We start from the raw sequence: 25,574 nt of genomic DNA on the forward strand, positions 1-25,574 counted from the left end.
ATGTCAGTATATAGTAAGTGCCTCCAGCAGTATGAACTTGATTATGAAGTTATTAAAGGAAGATCTAAGAAAAATGTGGAAAGAATTGATGGTGGTGTTGCGGCAAAAGAGGTATTTGAGTTTTCAAGTTTGGGTTATAATGAGAAAAGTGGGCGAAGGATTTAAAGAAGAGGGAAATTTTATACAAGAAGAATAAGGTAATCTAAATATACAGAAAAATAATATATGTGGCTAAATTATAGAACACATTTTTCTCTTTTCATAGAATGAGTTTCTATTATAATAGGATAAATTTAATAATACAGATCAAAATGTCGTATACTGATCCTTGAACACTGGCCACATTTGCACAGTGTCAGAGAAAGTTGAAATTTACCATAATAACTTGTCAGAAATTTGTTTAATGTAGTTCCTGTCATGGCATCAATTTTATGCCAAAATTATTTGTAACCCAGTTGCACTCTTCCACTTTTTGCCTTGGAAAAGCTTTTCCTCCACATCTGGTTGTTTGTGACATATTCCTCATCTTTCTGACCCCAAACTCAACACACTGCACAGTGGTTAATGCCAGTGTTGTGTGAATTAGTTCACCTTTTAAAATTTAAGCTAGAGAAGCAATAGCTCTATGCAGAACCCTCAAAGATAAGGTCTGTGCACCTTAATGAAGGCATAGTCTGATGGCTCATCCTTCCAACTCCCTACATGCTGACTGTGTTCTCTACTACCTCTGGATGTCATGCTAAGGTTTTGTCCACAGTCCTAATCTCTCTAGGACCTACGAACAACAAATTATTTCATGCACTTTTTGTTTTCATTCCTCATTGTGTTACACCTGGCACACACATTTGAATCTAATTTTCCCTCTGTTTTCAGGGATATATTGCAGACAGGTTATCTTGGCTTATAGCCATTCTCAGGTGAGAGACCTCAAAGCCAAATTAGAAAGTAATCACATGAGTCCTTGAGTTTTGATCAAGGTAGGAAAATTACATGTATAAGACACTGAACAAGACGAGTATTGATTAAATAATTTCATCCTTTTGAGCTGATCATATATTTTTTGTACTTGGCTCTATTGATATAGTGTATTACATTTATTGATTTGTGTATGTTGAACCATCCCGACATCCCTGAGATGAATCCCACTTGGTCAGGGTGTATGATCTTCTTGATGATCTTTTGCATTCTGTTTGCCAGTATCTTATTAAGAATTTTTGCATCTATATTCATTAGTGAGATTGGCCTATAGTTCTCCTTTTCAGTTGGGTCTTTCTCTGCTTTGGGGATCAAGGTGATGCTTGCTTCCAGGAATGAATTTGGGAGTATTGCTTCCCTTTTAATTTCATTGAAGAGTTTAAACAGCAGTGGCAGTAGTTCCTCTCTAAATGTCTTGTAGAATTCAGCAGTGAAAACATCAGGACCTGGGCTTTTCTTAGTTGGTAAGGTTTTTATTACATTTTCAGTTTCATTGATTGATATTGGGTCATTTAGAAGTTTTAGTTCTTCATTCAACTTTGGTAATTCACACATATCTAGGAGTCTGTCCATTTCTTCTGTATTTTCTATCTTATTGGTGTATAGGTTTTCAAAACAGGTATTGATGATCCTCTGGATTTCTGCTGGGTCCATTGTAATTTCACCTTTTTCATTCCTAATTGGGTGGATTTGGGCCTTTCTTTTCCTTTTCCAATAAAGTTGGGCAAGGTTTTGTCAATTTTGTTTATTCTTTTGAAGAAACAACTCTTAGCTTCATTGATTTTTGTATCATTCTCTTAGTCTCCATTGCATTGATTTCCTCCCTGATCTTTATAATTTCCTCCCTTGTATGAGCTTTGGGTTTGTCCTGCTCTTCTTTTTTAGAAGATTGAGATTAAGCATCAGGTTGTGTAATTGGGCTCACTCTGTTTTCCTAATGTGAGTATTCACTGCTATGAATCAATTTCCCTCATAAAACTGCTTTCATTGTATCCCATAGATTCTAATATGTTGTATTGACATTGTCATTTAATTGTAGGAATTGTCTGATTTCTTCTTTAATTTCTTCTGTGACCCATTGGTTATTCATTAGTGTGTTGTGCAGTTTCCATGTGTTTATGAAATTCTTTAGGTTTCTTTTGCTATTGATCTCCAATTTCATTACACTATTGTCTGATAATATACAGGGGATAACTGCAATTTCTTTGCACTTACTTAAACATGTTCTTTGAGCAAGTGTGTGGTCTATTTCAGAGAACAACACGTGTGCAGCTGAAAAGAATGTGTATTCTCATTTTGTAGGGTGGACCACTCCTTAAACATCTGTTAAATTCATTTGTTCAGAGTTTGAGTTCTAGTATTGCATTATTTATTTTTTGTCTAGTTGATCTATCTGTATGTGACAGTGGTATATTGAGGTCCCCCTCTACTATTGTATTAGTGCTTATTTGAGTTTTCATGTCCATTAGTATTTGTTTTATATAGTTGGGCGCACTAGTGTTTGGTGCATATATATTAATGATTGTCATCTCTTATTCTTGGATTGTTCCCTTGACAAGGATGTAGTGTCCTTCTTTGTCTCTCTTAATCAGTGTTGGTTTGAAATCCACTTCATCGGCAAAGAGGATTACTACTCCTGCTTTTTTTCAGATTCCTGTCGCATGGAGTATTTTTTTCCACCTTTTAACTTTCAGTCTATGAGTTTCTTTTTTAATCAGGTGTGTTTCTTGCATGAAGCATATTGTTGGTTCTTGCTTCTTGACCCATTCTGCCAGTCTATTTCTTTGGATTGGTGAACTGAGACTGTTAACATTGATGGTTATTACTGAAATGTATTGACTTATCCTTGTCATGACTTTTTCTTTTTGTTGGATTTTCCTCTTTCCATTTAATTTCTTATCATGCCCAATGGATTCATTCTGCTAGGGTTCCTGGGGTTGCGATCCTCATTGTCTTTTCCTAGGATATTGTTTAAAATTTTTTAGAGTGCTGGTTTGGTATTCATGAAGTTTCTGAGGTGCTCTTTGTCATGAAAGTATCTCTTTTCTCCATCAATTTTGAAAGATAGTTTTGGAGGTTACATCAATCTGGGTTGTAGGCTGTTTTCCTTTAGGGCTTGAAATACATCATTCCACACTCTTCTTGCCTTGTGGGTTTGTGTTGAGAAATCTGCTGTGATTCTGATGGGTTTTCCTGTGTATGTGATTCGTATCTTTTATCTAACTGCTTGTAGAATTTTTCTTTTCTGTTGGGCTTCTGGAATCTTAACTATTATATGCCTAGGTGTTGATTTTTTGTTTTTGATCATGGCTAGATGGAGTCTTATGTGCCTCACTTATCTCTATGTCAAGTTCTTTTCCCCTATTTGGGAAGGATTCTGCCATCATTTCTGTGAACATTTTTTTTTATGTCATCTACACTCTCTCCTGTTTCTTCATTGACTCCAATCAGTTTTATGTTATTCTTCTTTGCATTGTCTACCAGTTGCTGGATTGATTTCTCAAGGTCCCTTACTATTTTTAAGAAGTTTTTCTTTCCCTGGTCACTAATTTCAATCCTATCTTCTATATCTGAAATTCTAGCCTCACATTAGCTCATTCTGCGATGTAAACTTTCAATGGAGTTTTTATTCTCCTGGCAATCTGTTTGTGTCTGTTTTATGGATTCCATTTGTTTCCTATGTTGGAATTCCATCATGTTCCTCAGCTCTTCTATTTTTTTTATCTTTGTCCACTCTAGATTTATTAATCATGTCCTGTACTATGGGCACAATTTCTGCTATTATCTGAGAAATTATTTCTGATTTCATTCTTTCCATCTCCTCTTTCATTGCCAGTTCAGGGAGTCCAGGTAGTTGAGCATCAGCTTGTTCCATCTTGTTGCCCTTTAGGGTTACCTTAGGTGATCTGGAAGCCTGCTTCTGAGACTTATTTGTGTCTTCTCATTTCAACAGATGCAGTGTGCTGTGTCTTTTTTGAGGCAACTTTTTGCTCACCCACTGGTCTTGAATTCTAAGCAAGCCACCAAAGAGCCTTTTCTCTGATGCTCACCAGTACACCAATTCTTAGAGTCCTGGCCTTCTGGATCCCTGAGCTGACCTGTTGTCTGGGCAGGCTTCTGGCTGGGGCCTGTGCACACTTGGGGTGGTATCTAGGTGTGTCTCTCACTGGGTCTCTTATGTAGCTGTTGTCTGGGAGGGCCTTTGTTTGGGGACTGTGTACCCCAGTTTCTGTTGTCTGCACAGGCTTTGGCTAGGGTCTCCATGCACTTATTAATGGTATTGGGCAAGCCTCTGGGCATTGCTTGTGTGCCTGTACAGCTCTTCTCCAGGTGGGTCCCTGGCTGTGGCCAATGGTACGGTGGGCCTCTGGCTGAAAAGTGCACTTCAGTGTAGCTCCTCTCTGGGCAGATCCCCCAGCCTGAGTAGGTGTACCAGAGCCTCTTGGGTTGGGGCAGACCCAGACTGGGATCTGCCTGCAGCTGCACTGGTCTATGCCACACAGCTGCTCCCCGGGATCTGTACACACTCACAGATGCAATGGTGGGCCTCTGGCGGAAGCCTGTGTGCCCATGCAGCTCCTTTCCCTTTGCACCCCAGGTCTGGGTGGTAGTGAAGGAGCCTCTGGGTTCAGGGCAGACCCCTGAGTGGGATCCACCTGCAGCCATGCTGATCTGGGCCACACAGCTGCTCCCTGGGATCTGTACACACTCAAAGGCCAATGGAATGGTGGGACTCTGGTGGTCGAGAAACTCAAAATATTAATAAAGAGCAAAATAAAAGACAGAGGTAGGAGGTAGGGAGATATCTCTTTCTCAAAGGTGAAGAGGATTGAGAGATGGAGGGAGTAGGAAGGACTGAAAGGGAAGAGGTGACAAAAGAATTAAGATGTTCCATGTACATCTATCAACTCCCCACAAGGAATGCAATCATTATCTACTAAAATATGTATGATTTAAAAAGTTAAAATATTGTCCCAAATTTTGGAAAGGACAAAGTTCTCATCACTGTTATTTGAGATATTCTGAGTAAAACAAGAATTTGAGGGGAAGACATACAATCTAGTTTTCAAATGTAAGTTTGGAATGGTTAATCAGTAAAAAGGTGTTTTTAGCTCCAAGTCATGTCTTTAAATCACTGTGATTTCTTTAAAAAATCACGTATATTCTAGCATTTACCTTTTTGTTCTTTGGAAAGAGCTGGCAGTACAAAGGACTTATGTTTAAGATTTGGTATTTTCAAGAATCCCACTGCATGAAAGTTGCATTTAAAAATAATGAAATTTAGCATCTACAAAGAATTAGAATTCTACATATTTTATTTCATTAGAACTATATCCAGATGTTTGATGTGAAATAATACTTCTAATGTAAAGTCATACTTCAGAAATGATTAAGTATATGTTGAAAATACAATAAATAATAATAAAAAAGCTAATTTATTTTCTATTTTCACATCACTTTAATTTTTCCATCTTTGTCCCATTTCTCATTTTGTTTTTTTTTCTTATTTTACCACAAATAGCAATTTGTTTAATTGAACATTTGCTACATTACTAGTACCACAATAGGGGTCTAAAGATATACTTTTGTAAATAAGTTGAAGATATATTTAAATAATTGAAAGCTTAGCAAAAGATGTAAAACATAACTGTTGTCTTATATAGCACAATCCTTAAGATGTTAGATGGAACGAGAAAAGGACAGATAGGTTTTTGAAATTTATCATTTCACTTTATCCTGTTATAGTCTATACAAATAAACTTTATGTACCTCAATTAGATGATTGTGTGTGTTATTTTTTCCTAATGATATACCAGAATTTATGACCAAGTGAACTCATATTTGTGAGTGATAAACATTAAAATGTTAACATTCTATAACTTTTCTCTGACAATAAGCATCCAAGAACAGAGAAAGCATAAAATGAAAAGGCAACTGAAATCTCTTTGTCTGTGTAAATATTAAATATATATCATGCTTACATGACTCTTGGAAGAGTTAATGTGGAAGGATTCAATTTCATTTGCAGAAATAACTCTTGACAGTTATTCCACAAGGCTTCTCAAAATTTCTGCAAATAACACTGTAGGAATGTCACATAAAACAGCTGTGCTTTATATTCTATCTACTTTATAGATTACTGAATTCTGAACCTGATTAAGTTGTTTGACTTTTAGAAGACAGGATAAACAAACTAAGAGATATGGCATTAGTTTTAATAAAACATCTTTCTTGAGAATGGCCATTTATCTCTACTAAACAAGATTTCATGGGATGAAAAAAGAAGATATAAACTCATGAATATGGTTGTGTTTATGTGCAGTTTTCAGAATAGAATTTTGTAGATAATTCAAGTAACTCAAGTAAATAGTTCAATCTAAATTATTCACTAAGTTTGGCAGGATTATTTAACATTGCAAAAATATTACAGATATATACCATGGTCATTTGTGATATTAGATTTTTTTTTTTTTTTTTTTGGTGCCGGGGGTTGAACTCCGGCCCTTGCGCTTGCGAAGCAGGTTGAAGAACCACTGAGCTAAATCCCCAGCCCTATGATATTAGATTTATTAGAATGGTAGAATGTGAGAGAGAAAACTGATACACCGAAAATTTGAAAATAAAATGTGAGCATTTCAATCATTGCTTGAGGCCTTGTTGGTAATTTAACATTAAGAATATGTTAATGTATATTGATAGAAGCTATACTAAGCATAATACTTCAACTGGGGAGGAGAATAAATATTATTAAGAATTTAATAGTTTGAAGGAAGAAACAAAAGGAAGTAGGATCTATAGATTACAGATTGAGTAGTCAACTGCTTCTAGATGGCATTCTGTTCGAAACAGGAGAAAGGTTTTTATTCTGAAACTCCATTAAGACCAACCCGTGGGACAAAGATTAGAGACAAGGTGGCATTTTCCTGTTTATACCTGAAAACCACAATGTTGCCTCCAATAAAATGAGAGAAAGAAGCCTTGGGGCAAGGAAGACAATATTAAAAAAAAAGGTTGTAGCCAATATAAAAGAAAATTAGAAAACAAAAGTTAGAGAACTTCAGGTGTTCTGCTGGTCATGAAATGGCTGAAAACAAATAGCACAGAAATATACAAAGATTTGAAGAAACTACATTCATTGAGATTCTTTGACCTTAGATTCAAAGTGTTTGAATTTTCTAGCTATAAAAGATCTTCTCAGGTAACCAGAAATGATTTTATACAGTTACAGTAGGGAGGAAACAATTTTATTTCTGTATAAAGTTAATTGCATAGATAGAAAATGAACAATAAAAAGAGATGTTAACACATTTTTCTTGATGTTTTGAGGAGGGGATATGTCCCTGTGTCTATGATCAAATGGTATATATGTATATGCATGCACCATCCGTACAATGCTAAAAACAAATATAATTATTTTCCTATTTTTTAATAAAACATGAACTTGCAGGGCTATAGGCTTGTACCAAAGTTACTTGTAAAATTTTGTGCTGCTCCAAAACAAGATAATTTTCCAGATGCATACTAGAATATTGTAAGACTGACCCATCACTCAATTTTTAGTAAAGTTGAAGGGTAAGTAGATAACAAACTTTTAGACCTTAATTTTCAGGACAAAGGAGTCACATCTAATCCAATATATATGACTGAACAACAGAACAGTTAAAATTTCTAGATTTTCAGCTAAATGGAATTTGCTATTTACTCTTTTGAGGAGGAAAAATGAGTGTTCTCTATGTTGAAAGGAGCAAAAGTAACAAAAACATATTTGATGGGCAGAATGGTAGAGTGTGGCAAAAAAAGATAGCGTTTACTAAAGCTTTCTTTCTCCTTTTATATACATCAATGAGACACTGTCCAGCTCCCTTTGAGTTAGTTTGAACCCATGTGCAAGTTCTGGTCAATTGATTATGGTCAGAGTTTGAGGTATGACACATTCAGGCCTGACACATAAAAATCTATCAGATACCAACTGCCCTTTATGCCTTCATTGTGGAAAAAATTGGATGTAGAGGGTTGGGGTCAAAGACGGAGTTGCCACAGGATGGAATGAGCTGGGGACTCTTGAGTGCTATGGATTAGATCTAAAGTATCTCCCAGAGTTCCATGTGTTCAGAGCTGGGCTTTTGGAAGATAATTGGATCATGTGGTGCTATACTCAACAGTGGATTAATATGATGCATCCATAGCTACATGTGCTGCCAGCAGTTGGAGCCTGGCCAGAATTGTTGGGTGAAAGGGGCCATAACCTGAAAAGGTATATCTCCTCCTTGGCTCCTCCTTTTGCTCTGTTTTCTGCCTGCCATGGGTTGAACACCTTTTCTTTTGGCACTGAACTTCAACCATTCTGTTTCTGCTCTGGAGCCAATGGACCAAAACCATGAGCCAAAGTAAACCTCTTCTCCATTAAGTCATGTGTGTTGGGTATTTTGTCCCAGTGACAAAAAAAAGTGACTAAGGCACTAAATAATCATGAAGCAGTGCTCTTTTGCTTTCTGAAGCCCTACCCAGAATGGCATGTGATGTGCCAAACAAGTCTATTCATTGATATTTGAAAAATTGCTTTTTACTCGTTTAGAATATCCTGTTAAACACACACACACACAGAAGATTGACAGTGCAATGCTGAAACTTCAAAGACAAATAGTTATAGTGTATATTATATACTATTTCTAATCATAAGAAATAGTTTAGAAACTTGTTTTATCATTATCAAATGAAAAAGAAAATAGAACAAGCTTGTAGGAGGAAAATTTACTGAGAATGGATGATATATCAACATGTAAGTGGAAACCAGACATCTCCACTCTTGTCATACTGCAAATCCAGAGTGATTATGAGAAAAATACAGGAAATGTCTGGATTGAACTTTTGAAATTCATTGGGTAATCTGGCAGTCATTGAGGGAATGGAACCTAGTTAAATTACTGTCCAGAAAGAAACTTTCAGTCAAAAATAAAAGATGGTGGAGACAGAATATATTGTGAAAGACAAATCTATCTTATGACTACTATAGAAATCAAGATTTCCTGAAAATGTTAGAGCATGGGAATAGATATTCAAAAGACATGGGTAAAATTGGTCAGGAAGTAACTGAAAAGTCCTCACAAAATGTGGAATGTGCCATTGGATAGGGCTGTGGAAATGCCTGGAATTTGGGGAATCTCCCAGATCTAAGTATGTGCCAACTACATCATAGACTAGAAAATGGATGTGTAGAGAGTGCTGGACCCCAAGGAAACAGAAGTGGTCCTTGAGGGCTGCAGGAGTGAATCCAATCAGTAATGAAACACCTAATAGTTCTTCGGTTATTGCTTTTCTTTCACAGTTGTTTCTCCATTGCAAAATAAATTTCACTATCATCTAAAATAATGCTTGGCACATGAAAGATAATAAGTACTTATGTAATGTGTTAATTAGTTTTTCTGTTGATAAAGCTTATTTTCTCAGACTTTATTTTAATATATTTTACATATTTTGAGTGAGAGAGTGTCTAAATGTTAAAAAATAGAAATTGAATAATATTTTAAAGATTCAAGTTTGATATGACTTATGTAGAACTGTGGTTATATTATTATAATTAGAGTAAATCCCAAACTACTCTGATTTCATCTTATCTTTTTCATGATATCATTTAGGTAAAAATTAAATCAAGTAACGTATTTCCTACTTACCTTTAGAATGTATTGTTGTTCTAAAAGTCTCTAAATTCATTCTTACTTTAGCCTGAGTTTCCAAAGTGATAACTTTATTGAGACTTTTTAGTATTTCACCATTCTAATTTTTTTTTTGAAGGAGTTTGAAGCTTTTCCTCTCTTGCCTCTCAACTTCATGTTTGTGGTCTTTGTTTAAAAAAAAAAATGACAGGAAGGGCAACTATATCCCCAATTACTTGGATGCCAGAGTCTTTGATGAGTCAAGGCATTGTGGGTATAGTGATTTATCTGGCATTGCTTTTCTTGTTATTAATGATATTCTAATTAGACCAATCAGTTTTAATTAGTGTGCTGTCATGTAGCAATCTAATAAAATACAGTGTTGAGGAAAATTGATCTGGCCTTGATTCTAATTACTTTCCTTGATGCTAAACCTTATCAAAATAGAAATTGATTCTTTCCAGGCAACCTACCCTACGACCTGTCTCTCTTCCTTTATCTTGTCTTGCTTTCTTACACACAGTCTTCTATTTGTCCCCTTAATTCATATCATGTTCTCATCCTTAATTCATATTGTGTCCTCATTCTCAATTTATTTTAGGCATAACTTGGTCTTTGATGTAAACTGGAAGGGTAGGGTTTACCACCTGTCAGTAAAAGCATTCTTCAGTACAACTTTTCCTCCATGGAATATACCAGATCATAGTCCCATAATCCTAAAGGCTGGCCCAGAGGTAAGGCAGATAGGTTTAGACCCAGGTTAGCCTCCACATAAATCAAAATCAGAGAAAGCTGAAACTGTGGCTGGATTTAGATTTGTAAAGGCAGTAACATTAGCATTACAAAAGAAATATCTTAACAATTTTTATGGGAGATTTGTTTAAGTCTATATTCCTAGAGTAGTATGACATTTTTACGGTAAATAAATGAGTATCTCCAAGAATTAGGTGATTGATGTTTCCCTCACATCTATTTCAATCTCTTTGAGATCAAAATCATTTGAGATAATTGATATTTTCTTTGAATCAGAAAGTACTTCAAATACGAATCTTAAAAGCAGACAAAATTTTAAATAGTTTTAGCTTACTATAAAACTAGGATTTTTTAAATAACACTGTTAATGGAAACAAAATTTAGGTGTACCTTTCTGTGTAATTTTAGTTGTTTTCTTCTTTTTTAAACATGCTTTATTTTAATGATGTTTTAAATCAAAGGACAGGTTGCAATTCATTCAAAGCATATATCTTGATCTTCATAAAAGATCCTTTTCATTATACTATCATAGCTTTTGCTTGAAACATTGAAAATCTCATTAACTTTCTAAATTTTCTTTTGTGTGTGACCCTCAAGGAGTTAATAGTAGCTATAAATCTATGTATTTTCAGATGAAATAGATATCATGACTATATAAAATATTTTATGCATCACTAAACATTCTTGAAATGCTTATAAAAATGTCTAAGAAGGATTTTAGAACTGTTTTAATGGTTTTATGCAACTTTGAATTTGGAATCTGTTAAGTTTTAGCTTGTAGGTGAGGCTATAGGAAAATTAAACTGAAGTGTTGCTCAATCATTGAACTTCTCCTCATAACAATGCTTCTCATGATACCAGCAACCAGTCCATTGACCATTTGAGAATAAGATAGGAACTCATTTTGTTACGAAAGTCCTATAATTCATTAAACACACTGCTTAGGTAAGCTGACAGTTGTTTATCATAAGAAGTCTGTATCACTGGAGAACTCAGAAATCCAAGTTATATCTGGCACTAGCTCCTTATTTCATCATATATTAATTCTTTGAGTAACTCCACTGCGGACCATTTGTCATTTTGAAAATAAAAAAGATGTTTCTTGGATAATAAATGTTTTCACAAGTAACAGAATATCAGTGAGAGAGGGGAGCCAGAACTATCCTACCTTTATCAAGATTTTATATGATGTTTAAAACATATTCTCTGATACATTCTTGATTAATCTTACTGTAACTCAGTTATGAGCTTATGAAAGAGGCCATATCAGGAAAGAGACCACTCTATCCAGTAAAGAATACTTGATCAGTAATTTGAAAGTGATGAAAAAATTTAAAGACTATGACATTTTCATGATGAAATCTGTAGACCTGTACAAAGGAAATGCTCAGTGACACCTCAGTTGTTGAACTCAATTTGTTTGAAATTTGTTCTCAAACACCGAAAAGTTTGAGAACTAGACATATTTTTCCCAGAACAAATAAGGGCAACCAAATTTACAAAATTACACTTATAAATTCACTTTTCCAGGACTTTAACAAATTTTACAATGATTTCTTTCTTTAATTCTATCATGGTTCTCACAGTTTGCCTCTTAGGTTTACTGCTGATATCAGTAACTTTCTTTGGAGCCATGGTTACAATATTTTACGAAAATAAAGTGCAAAAGAATGTTTTAATGCACTAACACAAGCACTGAATGCTGTCTGGGAGGAGTGGCGCTTAGACTGAAGCATCCCCCCTTTGTGTCCGCAGTGAGATGCAACACGCGGCTCACTCAGCCTGTACAGGCTTTTCCAAATCAGATTTTCAGTTCAAGGAGTTATGAACACTGAGCAGATTTTTTTTCAAACTTTGCTGTTTGAGTAAAGTTCAAGTTGGCTGTTCAACAACCAAGGTAACACCATATAGAAACTATTCTAGGGCTGGGGATTTAGCTCTGTGGTTCCGACACCTGCCTTCCAAGCACAGCTTGATCCTCGGTACCAAAAAAAAAAAAAAAGAAATTATTCTAAATACTTTTTAGCATAGACTGTTATAAAATATTTATTATAAAAAGTAGAGAAAGCTTGTGTCGAATCCTGTAGTTAGAGAGGTTCTAGGAGATTCTAAGAGAGAGTCTAGATACTGAAATATGTGATACCTACTCCAAGCTCTTTAAGGTTAGTTTGTACCTTGTCCACTAACGAATCTTTTGTCATCTGGCCTGTACCTTCTTAGGATGTATATCTTCATGTAAACACAGTGGCAGGAGCTGGAAAGTAAATATATTAATTGTTTAACCTGAGGCTCTTAGAGTTTTTCCAGGTTAAATACTAGTGTGAAACCTATACCTGGAAAAGCATAAAGTTGAGATATGATTATTAACTGGCTGTTTTGCCTATGGATTGGGGACAGGGAGAAATATTATGAATGCTCTACCATCCTCGAATTTTTCAATGAAGTGTTTCTCATAGCCAGATATAACTGATTTGGGAAAATAATTAACTTAAAGTTATATTAAAGTAGATTTGTTCATAAAATCCAACTAGAGAAGCAGCAGAATCCTAACAGAGAAAACTATATTGTGCAAGTTGCAGAAAAATGGACCAAGGAATATGTTATATATTTTCAGTCAGAGTAAAAGTCTCAATGAAGGGACTGTAGATAATAGACTCTGGGTGATGGAAGAGGTAATTCTCTTCAGAGTCATGAAAACACCAGCATTAAATGTTCAGAAAGTTCAATGAGAATTAGGTATAGGCCATAGCCTGCCCAGAGAAAATTTAGTAGCATGTAAATATTCTTTCTCCAAAATCTCAAAGTTTTTCTGAACCAACTTTCCTCCCATTGTAAAAAATTGAAAAGGCAGTTTAATCTTCATGTGATGATGGAGGAGGGTGGAAGCTAAAGGTGAGTACTACAGCCCGTCACATCTGTCTTTGCACAGTAGATTCCTATGCTTGTAGCTGTCAGGAAGCAAAGAAGATGAGACTGTTAAATTTTGAATTAATTCTGAAGTATTACATATGATTGGACATTTTGATTACCAAAATGAGACTGCATAACTTGAAGTAATCAGAGAACATTTTATTATCTAACTGACTGAGAAATGATGTAAAATGTGCCTAAGACTTCACCCAGATAGAAAAATAACTAGTTCCACACAATGGATCAGAAGGGGTATTAGGGAGAGAAATTTGCATTCAATTTCACATGTTATGAATCCTGCTTAGTTAATATACTGGTCATACAGTTGTTCAGGAAATTTGCTTGCATTTTTAGAGAAAATGCCAAACCAATCCAAATTTTATTAATGCAAAAATCATTGTACCAGTTAAACTAGATTATCAACATCACTAGATTGAAACTCCTGAGGAGGTGATTGGATTGTGAGGGTAGTAACTGAAGGGACTATTAGAAAGTGGTGTCTAGCTGGAGGAAGTGGATCATAAGGGTGTGACAATGAGAACTGTAGCTAGTTCTTGAGTCCTTCATCTCTGACTGACTCCATAACACTTGAATTTTGCATGCCTGTAAAATTAGCACCAAATAGATGATGCCAAGGTTGGCTTCCAGCTGAGTCAGTAGGCTGGATCTCTTGGATCATTAGGAGAGTAGCCTCTGTATACCTGGAAGAATAAACTCCAGGATTCATTTTCCTACTTTTCCCATGTGTTGTCCTACATTGCAGATTCTAGAAAGTTAAAATCTATCTTTCTTAGACTCCCTTCCAGATAATTTTTTAAATACTTGTTAGATTTCACCAAATAATGTTGTTCTAATGAAATTTTAAATACAGAAATAAAGTGGATGCCACATTTCAGTTAGAGATACTGGATTTTTTATTGTTCCTCAAAATTATAATTGTCCTGAAACAGACAGATCATCTGTGGCAGTGAGACTCAAGATGCAGACCACAATCATGAGAACTGTAGTAGTCATAGGGCAGCAGCAGAAGCATAACTGCAGTCCTGATTCCTGTGATATAGTTATGTTAGTCATTAGGACTACGCACAAATCTTTGGAGTATTTTTCTTTCAAATGTGTGGTAAGATTATAGTTCCTAAACATCTTGAAGTAGATGAGGCCATGTTACTTGGTTTCACCAATGCGATATGGGAAAATTGTATGTACTATTTTATGTAGAAGTATATATATGCTGACATGTGATTCTTTAACTTTTCCTCTTTCTTTAGCCACAACTAAGATAGAAGTATGTGCTGAAAAGGAGTTGAAAAGCTGAGCCATCATATCTATAGCAGCTACCCTGGAGAATCATCCAGATATGTACCATTGGTTTTCCCATTATTGTTTTAAATTACCAAGATTTGGAGATTTTTTATCCTATCATACATTGACTTATCTTAGCATTACAGACTTTGATGTTGTTATGATTTGTATCTAGATGTCCTCCAAGACTCTCATGTGCTATAGGCAGGTCTTTTGGAAGGAAATTGACCATAGGGGCACAATGACTGACTTGCTGTTATGAGGTGGGGCCTAGTCATGGGAGGAAGGTCATTAGGAGCATGATGTTAAATCTCAAATCGCCTCCCTTTTTCCTCTTTTTTCTCTCTACTTCCTCCTGGCATGATGTGAGCAGATTTCTTCTGCCGAGGTCCTTCTTCTATTATGCTGTCAAACATACCAGGACTGAAACTTATGAAATGTGAGCCAAAATAAACCTCTTCTCCTTTATGTTGGGGTGTTGGGTATTTTGTCTCATGAATGAGTAATGTACTAAGATTGATACTACATATGAAATATTGTGATAAGAGAACCTGAAATATGTGAGCATATAGCTTGGAGAAGGGATCAAAAAACATCATTTCTGTCTGAAAATTAATAGTCTGTGTTATTTACTGACAAAGTGCTTTGTAAAAGGTCTTTTGAGAGGACATGGAAGGTAATCATGTACTTAATGAACTCATAGGGATAGAGGGAATGGACAGCAAAGTGAATGTGGAAAGTGTGTACTCATTAACCTTAACTGTGTTAGGAAGTTATGTGGAGGTATGAATTTAGGAAAGAATTAGACATAAAATAATAAAAAGATGAAAATAAATAGAAAATTAGGAACTCTGAGGTTAGAAGTGCAGTTATTTCTCAGCCCCTCACTTTATATGTAAAAACTAAGAGAAGACTTTGAGTGACAAGAATCAAATTAAGGGGGTGACTATCACAAGCATCGTTGTAATCTTCAGATGAATTAAAGTGTTTCAGATTTAAGATCCACTTAAGAGCGTGGCCAAATTAAGTGAATCTTCAATTAGCTAAAAATGTCTCAGAAAATGATTAATGCATATCTCAATCACAGAGCTATTACAATCAAGGTATATAGAATCACATCTAGGTTTTTAAAAAGATGGTAATAAGATAGAAACTAAACATATACTACAAAATTGTAATGTCCTGAGAAAATTGTGCATTTGGCTATATCAGCTCATGTAACTTATTGAAATGAAATAAAATACCTACTACAGTTTTGAAGAGGTTTTCTACCAAGAAAGCAAATACTGAGCTAAAAGGTAATACCAACTAGAAACTTAAACTTTTTATTTTTGGCTTCCAAACTTGTATAAATAGGAATTGGACTAACAAGTCTCTCCAGCTAAAAAATATGCTGCATTCTTTCATTCCAATTATAATCTAGCCAATGAAAAAATAGCAAAGAAACAGTTTCTTGGGGTAACTATAGCAAGGGAGAGAAGATACTACTTTGGAGCAGTGAGAGGGCATATGGAAGGAATACTCTTCATCTCTAGGTAGAAAACTCATTGTTGAAAATGAAAAAATGGAAACAAAGTCTTTGTAAATAGGAAGGGATGGAGGGGTTGAAGGGAGGGCAGGGGAATGGGGAAAAAATAAGAACCAAGAGAAAAAAAACCTCATTGGGAATTCTGAGCTCCTGTACAACAGGGTTTTTTTGTGTTTTTTTTTTTTTGGTACCGGGGATCGAACTCGGGTCCTTGCGCTTGCATAGCAGGCATTGAAACCACTGACCTAAATCCCCGGCCCTAACAGTTTCTTATATGCCTTCAATTTTCCTCTAAAAATAAAAAATGCTTTAATAATTCTATTGCATTCTTATAAGTTGGATGTTGGGCCATATAATTTGACTTTGAATCAAGAGCAACCGCATTTGGCACCAATGTAGAGACTATCGTGAATACCAAGAAGTCATTAATTTGAGTATAAGGCACAAAGAAATGCTATAATAGTCATTATTACCACTTATCAATATCGCTGGTTGTTCTTTCAGACTTAGGGTAGGGACACCTGTTCACGTGAAGTTATGAAGAGTGATGAGACTTGGTTTGAACATTGAGAGTGGAGCAAAAGTGGTGCATGTGAATTTTAGGAGAAAGTATTTAAAGAATAAGTGCACTGTTTTAGATCTTTTTCCCTTATAATGGTAGTCTCACAAGCCCATATGTAAATATCATGTAAATATCAGATAGCTCAGAAAAGACCAGGAGAATCTTCATGAAATATAATAGGTAATGTTTGAATAAAGTATAGAATTTTATCGTTGTAAACCAATGAAATCTCAAGCTTTTTTTTTAAAAAAATTATATCATGAACTACCTAAATCTGAATATATAATACATATGGATTTTTAATACTGTAGCCAAGATATTTAGGACTGATTATTGATTCTGCATCTCTCAGAATGAGAAGAGTTGTAACAATCTTGAATGATTTAAGGGACAAAAGGTATGATTCTGGAAGATGATCTAGATAATGTTATGGAATTTTGATTCTAAGATTGAGTGAACAGTGGAAATAGACTGAACATGAAAGTATAAAATACATCATCAGTAAAACTATGTTCACTATACTAAGGCTACAGAAAATTACATAATATATAGATAGAGAGCACATGTTTTCTAGAAGTAGACACTAAAAAATAGGAAAAGTGTTTTGATGCTCTGGTTAGAATTAATGTTTTATTTGCTTTTGGAAGTAAAACTAATTTGATGTTCCCACTAAAATCTAAAACAATTCTTATTGTGTGATTAAAAATATATACCCAGTTTATATGAAAAAACTGGTTCAGAGAAAACATTGGCTTAGATTTTCTGGAGATAAAAGAAAAAAAAATTAGAAACTTGTTTCTACTAAAACAGTTACAAGAAATATAAATGGTCTTGAAACCTAAGATATTCATAATATATTAGGAAGAAAATAATAAATTTGAATGATTTTAACTACAGTATACCACCTAGCCAGTTGAAAAACAGTCTATAAAATATGCAATTATCCCTTAGGTATTGTAAATTAACCACATAACAACATCAAAATTTTCAATTGTGAAAAAAAAATAACACATGCAGCCTAATTGCTGGGAAGAAAAACTGTAAAACAAGGTAAAATGTGTTCTTAGAGATTTATATTATGATACTAGACAGTTTTCTTTTGAAGTTCCATATTTGTTTATAAAAGCTCTCTGTTGGAAATCAGGTTAACTGTGCATGGCCAGTTTCAATAGTAAGTTTTATTTTTAGAACATTTTGAGTATCCAGGAACCTATTCTCTCTTTTTTTCTTCTTATGTGTTAGTTAATGCTCTCCAGAGAAACATAATTAAACAGATGTAAATGTATTTAATAGCATTTCAAATATGGAGATGAGAATGAAGAAGAGAAGGTGCATTTATTTGAAAGTAAATATTTGGAGGGACAGTAGACATACATCTGACTCTAGAAGTAATAGATTTAAAGATTATCCAAATGTAGTGATTGTAAGTATTTTGAAACATTTCAGTATTTCTGAACTTATTGTAGAGAGAGACACACATGGAGATTTATTTGGCTTATGCAATTGTGCAGGCTAGCAAATACAAAACCCTTGGGGTAGGCCAGCGGACTAAAGAGCTAGGGTAGATTTGATATCACAGCTGGAGGCTAATAACAATGGGGAAGCAGAACTCTCTCCATCAGGTCACCTGAGTGTTTTTTCTTAAGTCCCTTAACTGATTGGATGAGGCTCACCCACATTATGGAGGGTAATATGCTTTAGTCATTGTACTAATTTAAGTGGTAAGTTATTTAAATATATCTTTTTAGAAACATCAACACTGGTGTTTGATTAAATATTAGGGTCTAGTCAATTCGACACACAATTAAGCATGACAACTTATAAAAGAGCTGAGATAGTTTGGGTCTGGATTGTGCTCCCAAAACCAATATAATAAGGACTTGTTTCCCAAGTCATGGTGATTTTGGGTGGTGGTAGAACCTTTCACTGAGGCCCAGTTAGGAGGTCTTAGGTCACAGAGAGTTTACTCTGAAATGAGACTGTGCATCCCTGCTGTCTTTTTCTTTTCTAATTTTTGTCCATGAAGTGAACCACTTGTCCTACTACAGACTCCAGCCATTCCCATCCATTGCCTCTGTCAAAAAATGAAAAGCAATATGTTTACCCAATGATGGACTGGAAACTCCAAAATAAAACTTACCCCTTTATAAGTTGATTATCTAAAGCAGTTATTTCAGTAACAAAAGTGGACTGACACAGGAGCCTAGGCCTCCCCAGTCTTCCCCCCCACACCTTGGATCTTCCCCAAGATCTATGATTGGCAAGTAGGGCTAGCTCCTAATAGTAATTTATCATTTTGCTTCACTCTCAGGATAATTTGTAGTTTGATCAGGAAAACACTTCTAACCTAAAATGATTAAACATGCAATATATAATTTCAATTTTAGATAATAAGCAGAAAATAATTATTTTGACGAATACCTTTGTTTTGGTTCCTACCTCTAGCAGCACACAGTCTTCTTTTGTACATGGACACACAATTTTTTCTTATAAGCACTGCTGCTTATTTATACCAATCAATTCTATTCAGGAAGAGTAAGGGCCCATTCTGTGTCAAGTCTGTGTTAAAATCTTAAGATAAAATGGGTGATCTCATAAATAGCCTCATAGTCTAGCAAGGGGAATGTATATATATACAAATAGTTTGGCAATTGCTCTGATAATTATACCAACAATTTTACAACCAGAAAAAAGAGAGAATTATAGTTTCAATCTTGTATCGTCAAATAAGTTTTCAAAAATATAAAATGGCAACTATCTGTGTGTTGAATAATGGTTTACTAGATGGTATACTGACAAGGAAGTAAGGAATAGAATTTAACATACAAGGGAAAGCAAGGGAATGTTAGTTGGAAAAATTGAGGGTGACTGGAGCATAGCCTATGTGAGAAGTTGGGTGGGCACCCAGCTGTGAGGATGAGTTGGAAGAGATATTGAACACAGAACTAGGAAGACTCAACTTGACACAGCAGGGAGAATGGACACATTGAAGGTGTTTAACACAAGAAACGATATGATAAAGGTTATTGTAGAATTCTACTTTGCAAATGTAAGCAGAAATAGAATTAAAGACCAAGAGAGATTTGAGTCAGATAAACTGTTAAAAAAACACTAATGATTCTTTCAAAGAGATATCTAGATTATAATGGCAGAAATGAAGAAAAGAAGATGAATTTAAATGTGACTACTTGGAAGGACATTGAAAAAATATTTGACTGAATGTACAGAGAGATGCAGATTTGAGACTCTCTTTGGATTTACTGAAATTTCAAATGTCACTATTATAAGTATATTAGTGGAAGACTTTCTAAAAGTTATGATATACTTTATCTTTTCAAAAGAGCATACTGAATATAATATAGTTTTATTGGAGTCACCAATATGAACATTCATATCTTACTTTACTGTAGGTCATAGGATAGTTTTATTAACATTTTATTGCTTCTGTTTGTTTTCATTCTGCTTGCCTGTGATCATTGCAATAGGTTTACCTATTAGAGATTTTCCATAATCTCTAGTTTATTCCTTTTTATAGATGATGGACTAAAAATGAGAACAAAATTGCAACAGTAAACTAAGAAATGTATAAGCAAGAGTGAAGAAGTGTTTCCTATGTGTTTATGTGAAGGCTTCAAGCTTGGGGCTCCATGGCACAATGTGTGTGCACACTGAGACTTGGTTGACTTTGTATTTCATGGGGGTATACAAGAGCATTTAGGTCAACTTCAGCCTAACTCCAGATTGAAAAGATTTTATTACAAATATATTGGCTTCATGTGTTAGAAGTGAAAAGAGCATAAATCATTAGTCATTTCATTGTCTCTTTACTGTGAGAGTAAAAATATGTTATCTTGTAGACACAATACTGTATACTAGACATTGGCAAACTATGATCCACAAGCCAAATCTGCCTGTGTATTTGTTTGTTTATACATTGACATCTAAGAACAATTGTTGCATTATTATTATTATTTTGTTAAATTCTTTTATTGGTACATTTTAGGTATATAACACAATTACATTTCTCATTGGGAATTGTACCTTTACATAATACATCTTGGTTCTTATTTTTTGCCCCATTCCAAGCCCTCCCTTCACCCCCTCAACCCTTTCCTATTTACAAAGACTTCATTTCCATTTTTTCCATTTCTCATCATTTTTCCTTTCCCTTCTTTCCTTTCCCCTGCCCCTCCCACTACATCTACCCCTTTGGACCTTTTCTTCCTATTTTGCATTATCAATTATTCATTCTAATCATTGGTACATTTTAGGTATACAATATAATGACATTCATCATTGGAAATTTGCACCTTTACATAGTCTCTCTTGGTTCTTATTTTCCACCCTTGCCCAGCCCTCCTTTCAACCCCTCCATACCTCCCCACTTACAAAGATTCTGTTCCTATGTTTCCATTTTCTCATATTAATCCCATTCCCTTCTATCCTTTCCCCTAGCCCTCCCACTTCCTTCCCCTTTGCCCCTTTTCTTCCTATTTCACATTACCTATTATACATTTTAGTCCTTATTTACACTTTCAGTTTCTCACACCAGAGAAACCAGATGGTATTTCTACATGTGTGTCCTATTTATTTCACTTAAGAGTATTGCCTCAATGTGCATCCACTTAGCTATAAATGTCTCTAATTTCTCATTTTTTATGGCTGAGTAGTACTCCATTTATAAAAAAACCACATTTTCTTTATCCAGCCTCCAGTTGATGGGCATTTGGGCTGTTTCCAAATTTTAGCTATTACAGATTTTGCTGCAATGAACATGGGTACACATATATCACTGTGGTATGATTCTTTCAATTCTTTGGGAAAAATACGCAGGAGGGGAATAGCTGGGTCAAATGGGACTTCCAGCCCTAGTTCTTTGAGGTATCTCTATACTGATTTCCACAATGGTTGCACCAGTCTACACTCCCACCAGCAGTGGAGCAGGGTTCCTCTTTCCCCACAGCCCCACCAGCATTTGTTATTGGTTGCTTTCATCATAGCAGCCATTCTTTCTGGAGTGAGGTGGAATCTCAGCATTGTTTTCATTTGCATGTCTCGAATGACCAGTGATGTTGAACATTTTTGCATATGTTTATTTGCTATTTCTACTTCTTTGTCTGAGAAATGTCTGTTTATTTCAGATGCCTATTTTCAGATTGGGTCTTTAATTTTGGGAGGTCTGATTTTTTTAAGTTCTTTATAGATTCGAGATAGTAGACCTTTGTCTGAGGAAGAGCAGGTGAAGATTTTTTCCCACATCGTGGGTTGTCTCTTCACACTGCTGGTGGTTTCTCTATGTGAAATAGGAAGAAAAGGGGCAAAGGGGAAAGAAGTGGGAGGGCTAGAGGAAAGGATAGAAGGGAAAGGGATTAATATGAGAAAATGAAACAATAGAAACAAAATCTTTGTAAATAGGGAGGAATGGAGGGGTTGAAGGGAGGGCTGGGCAAGGGTGAAAAATAAGTACCAAGAGAGACTATGTAAAGGTGCAAATTTCCAATGATGAATGTCATTGTATTGTATACCTAAAATGTACCAATGATTAGAATGAATAATTGAAAATATAAAATAGGAAGAAAAGGTCCAAAGGGGTAGATGTAGTGGGAGGGGCAGGGGAAAGGAAAGAAGGGAAAGGAAAAATGATTAGAAATGGAAAAAATGGAAAAGTCTTTGTAAATAGGAAAGGGTGGAGGGCGTGAAGGGAGGGCTAGGAGTGGGAAAAAAATAAGAACCAAGATGCATTATGTAAAGGTACAATTCCCAATGAGAAATGTAATTGTGTTGTATACCTACAATGTACCAATCAAAGAATTTAATAAAAAAAAAAAAAACTCTCAGTGGAGTTCTCCTGGATATCTGTTTGCATCTGTTTTATGGATTCCATGTTTCCTGTTCTGGGATTCCATCATATTCCTATGCTCCTCTATTGTTTTTTATCTGTGTCTGCTCTTAAGTTATTAATCATGTCTTACACTATGGATACTATCTCTGTTGTTATATGAGAAATTATTTCTGATTTCATTTCTTTGAGGTATTCTTTCATTGCCATTTCAGGGAGTCCAGGTTTTTGGTATCAGATTGTTCCATCTCATGTCCCTTTGGTGTTGTCTTAGGAGATCTGGAAGTCTGGTTTTGAGATTTGTTTACATGTCTTCTTATTTCAACAGGTGCAGCATGTTGTGTCTTTTTAGAGGTGACTTTTGGCTTGCCCAGTGGTCTTCAATTCTCAGCAAGTCACCTAGAGGCCTTTTCTCTGCTGCTCACCACTGCACCAATTCCTGGGTTCAGAATTTTGGGTTTCTGGATCCCTGTACTGAACTATTGTTAGGGTGAGGTTCTGGATGGAGCCTGTGCACATTTAGGGTGGTATTTGGGTGGACATCTGGCCCTTGGTTGTGCACTATTGCAGCTCTTTTCCAGGCAAGCCTTTCACTGGGATCTTGGAGGGGTCCTGGTTGGTACCTGCCTGCATCCATGCACCTCTGCTCCATGTGGGCTTCTAGCTGGGATTTGTGAGCACTTACAGATGGACTCTGGGCAGGCCTCTGGTTGTTGCTTTTGTGCCTGTGCAGCTCTTTTCAGGGTGGGGCCCTGGCTGGGACCTGCCCATACCCACTCAGCTCTGGTCCAAGTGGTCTTCTCACTGCAATCTGTACACACTTGCTGATGGAGTCTGAGGACTTATTTCTTATATACACCTTTTGTTGCCACTTTCATTTACATATGCCCTATCTTACTAAAATCTTTGGAAGCATGAATCAGTCCATGGGTGGTATATACCACTCAGTATTTGGTGCAGTATATCAAAAATTTTCATTTCATTATAAATGTTTTGTATAGATCACAAGCCTTCCTAATATTTGTGGAATTCAAACAAAAAGAAGAAAGAGTTGTAAATTCTGCAGGAAAAAAAAAAAAGAAAAAGACACACTGTTGGAATTCCAGTTTGAGATGTCAAGACCTCTGAGGTTTATTAATTCTTTTATAATTAATTTCTTTATCCTTGTCTTAATAGAAGTGAATATATTTTCATGAATTGTTACTTGGTAAAAGACAGGGTTACATTTTAGTTTTTAGTTTCATTAGTGCATGCTTGCAGTGTATAATGATTACATTCCTTGTAAGGAGTTAGTGAGTGTACACCACACATCTTAATTTTTTTCATTCCCTTTTCTTCCCCTCTATCCCTTCTTCCCTCCATCTCTTAATCCTCTTCTCATTTGAGAATGATCTGTCTCTATACCTCCTATTATCTTTTATTTTGCTTTTTATTTTTACTCTGGGTTTCTCATATAAAAGAAACTGTGAGATTTAAGGTTATATGTCTGGTTTATTTCATTTAAAACTATGGTCTCAAGGTGCATCTATTTTCCCACAGATGACTCAAGTTTATCCTTCTTTATGGAAGAGTAGTAATCCACTCTGTGTAAATACAAGATTTTGAAAAATAAATAGTTTAACAAAGTGTATAATAATCTAAGTTATATGACTAACATTACATTATTAATATCTTTTTAAGTGAGGAATGAATTTAGGACGAGCAAAGTGGAAGTATGTTACTTTTCTCTTGTTGCTGGGGCAAAATATCAAAATCCAAAGTTAAAGGAGGAAAGGGTTTATTTAGCACACAGTTGGTAGAAGCTTTAGTCCATAATCAGCTGGTTTGAAAGTAGGGTGGCAGAAGGGCAACAGTTTATGGCACCCCAAAGGTAGCAAAACAACAAGAGGCTTTAACAGCATCTTTCTGCCCCTTTTATCTTATTCAGACTACTTAGGATGGGTAGCACTCATGCCCTTAATCCTAATGCCCTGGGGCCTAGTCCCACCATAAATCAATCACTTTCTCTAGATTCAGCCACCTCTGAAAAAGCATGAAGCTTTGAGGGGACATCTAAACACAAGCCATAACATTCTGCTCCTGTCCCCATAAAGATTCGCATATGCCTATATTTTATTTCATCTCTAAGAGTTGTCAATGTCCTAAAAGTTTCAGCATTGCTGAAAAGTCTCTGAAATTTAAGGCAAAAAATTAGCTGCAAGCCCCTGTACAAATGAAAAGAAAATTAAACACTTCCAACACTAGATGGACATTTCTATTCCAAAAGTTAAAACAGGGGAATATAAAGGAATGGGACAAAAGCAAGTCCAGAGCACAGAAGGGCAAATATTATATCTCACGTTCCACTTCCAGCATCCCCAGCAATCTTTGAAAAGTTGTGAACTCCAAAGGGAGTTCACTGCCCATGGTTGTAGATCCCACAGCTTCTCTCTTGGGCTTGTTCTGCTCCCTCCTTGCAGTTTTTCTCAGGTGATCAGTGCTCCTGGCTTCTCTAAATTTCTAGTGTCTCCACTGCACCTTCAGCCTCACTCTTACATCTTCACATGCTGCCCTCTCAGGGGCACATTGCCTGGCCTCCCAGGCCTTCTGAAATCTGAGTGTACTCCTTCATGACTCCACAACTCTTCCATTCTGCCTACATCTCAAACCAGCACCACGAAGATGATGCCAAACTCTGATGCCAGCTGGAGCAGCAGTAGCCAGTCTTCCCTCACTCTTGGCTGTATGGGTTGAGTGTCTGGCGCACTCTGAATCCATTTCCGAGCAACCAATTCTCTAGGTTGCTGCCACTCTGGAACACAGTGCTCTGGGGCTCTCTTCTCAAAGCAGTCTTTCACTTTTGTCATTTTGAGGCTGCAAAGGGTGGAGTCCTGCTACTTCTTGTGATGCCCTCAGGACATCTTTTCTATTCTGTCCCTTTTCAGCAATCAAGATCTCCTTTCCTTTATCTTTGCAGGACACAGCTTTACTGGAGCTTCCTTTCTGGCCAAACTCAAAACATTTTAAATTATTCTGCTGGGCTCTTTGCTCTTGATTCTCAACATATATCTC

The 25,574-nt window shown here is 35.7% G+C and overlaps 1 pseudogene; it reads left to right on the forward strand.

The window, feature by feature from the left end:
- LOC101698675 (proteasome subunit alpha type-6 pseudogene) overlaps positions 1 to 25,574 on the forward strand; it is a 178,739-nt pseudogene continuing 153,165 nt past the window's right edge.

This window comes from Heterocephalus glaber, unplaced genomic scaffold (assembly GCF_053883595.1).
Source record: "Heterocephalus glaber isolate CG9 unplaced genomic scaffold, H.glaber_assembly_v1.0 deba00000122, whole genome shotgun sequence".
In the NCBI taxonomy this organism is placed as follows: domain Eukaryota; kingdom Metazoa; phylum Chordata; class Mammalia; order Rodentia; family Bathyergidae; genus Heterocephalus; species Heterocephalus glaber.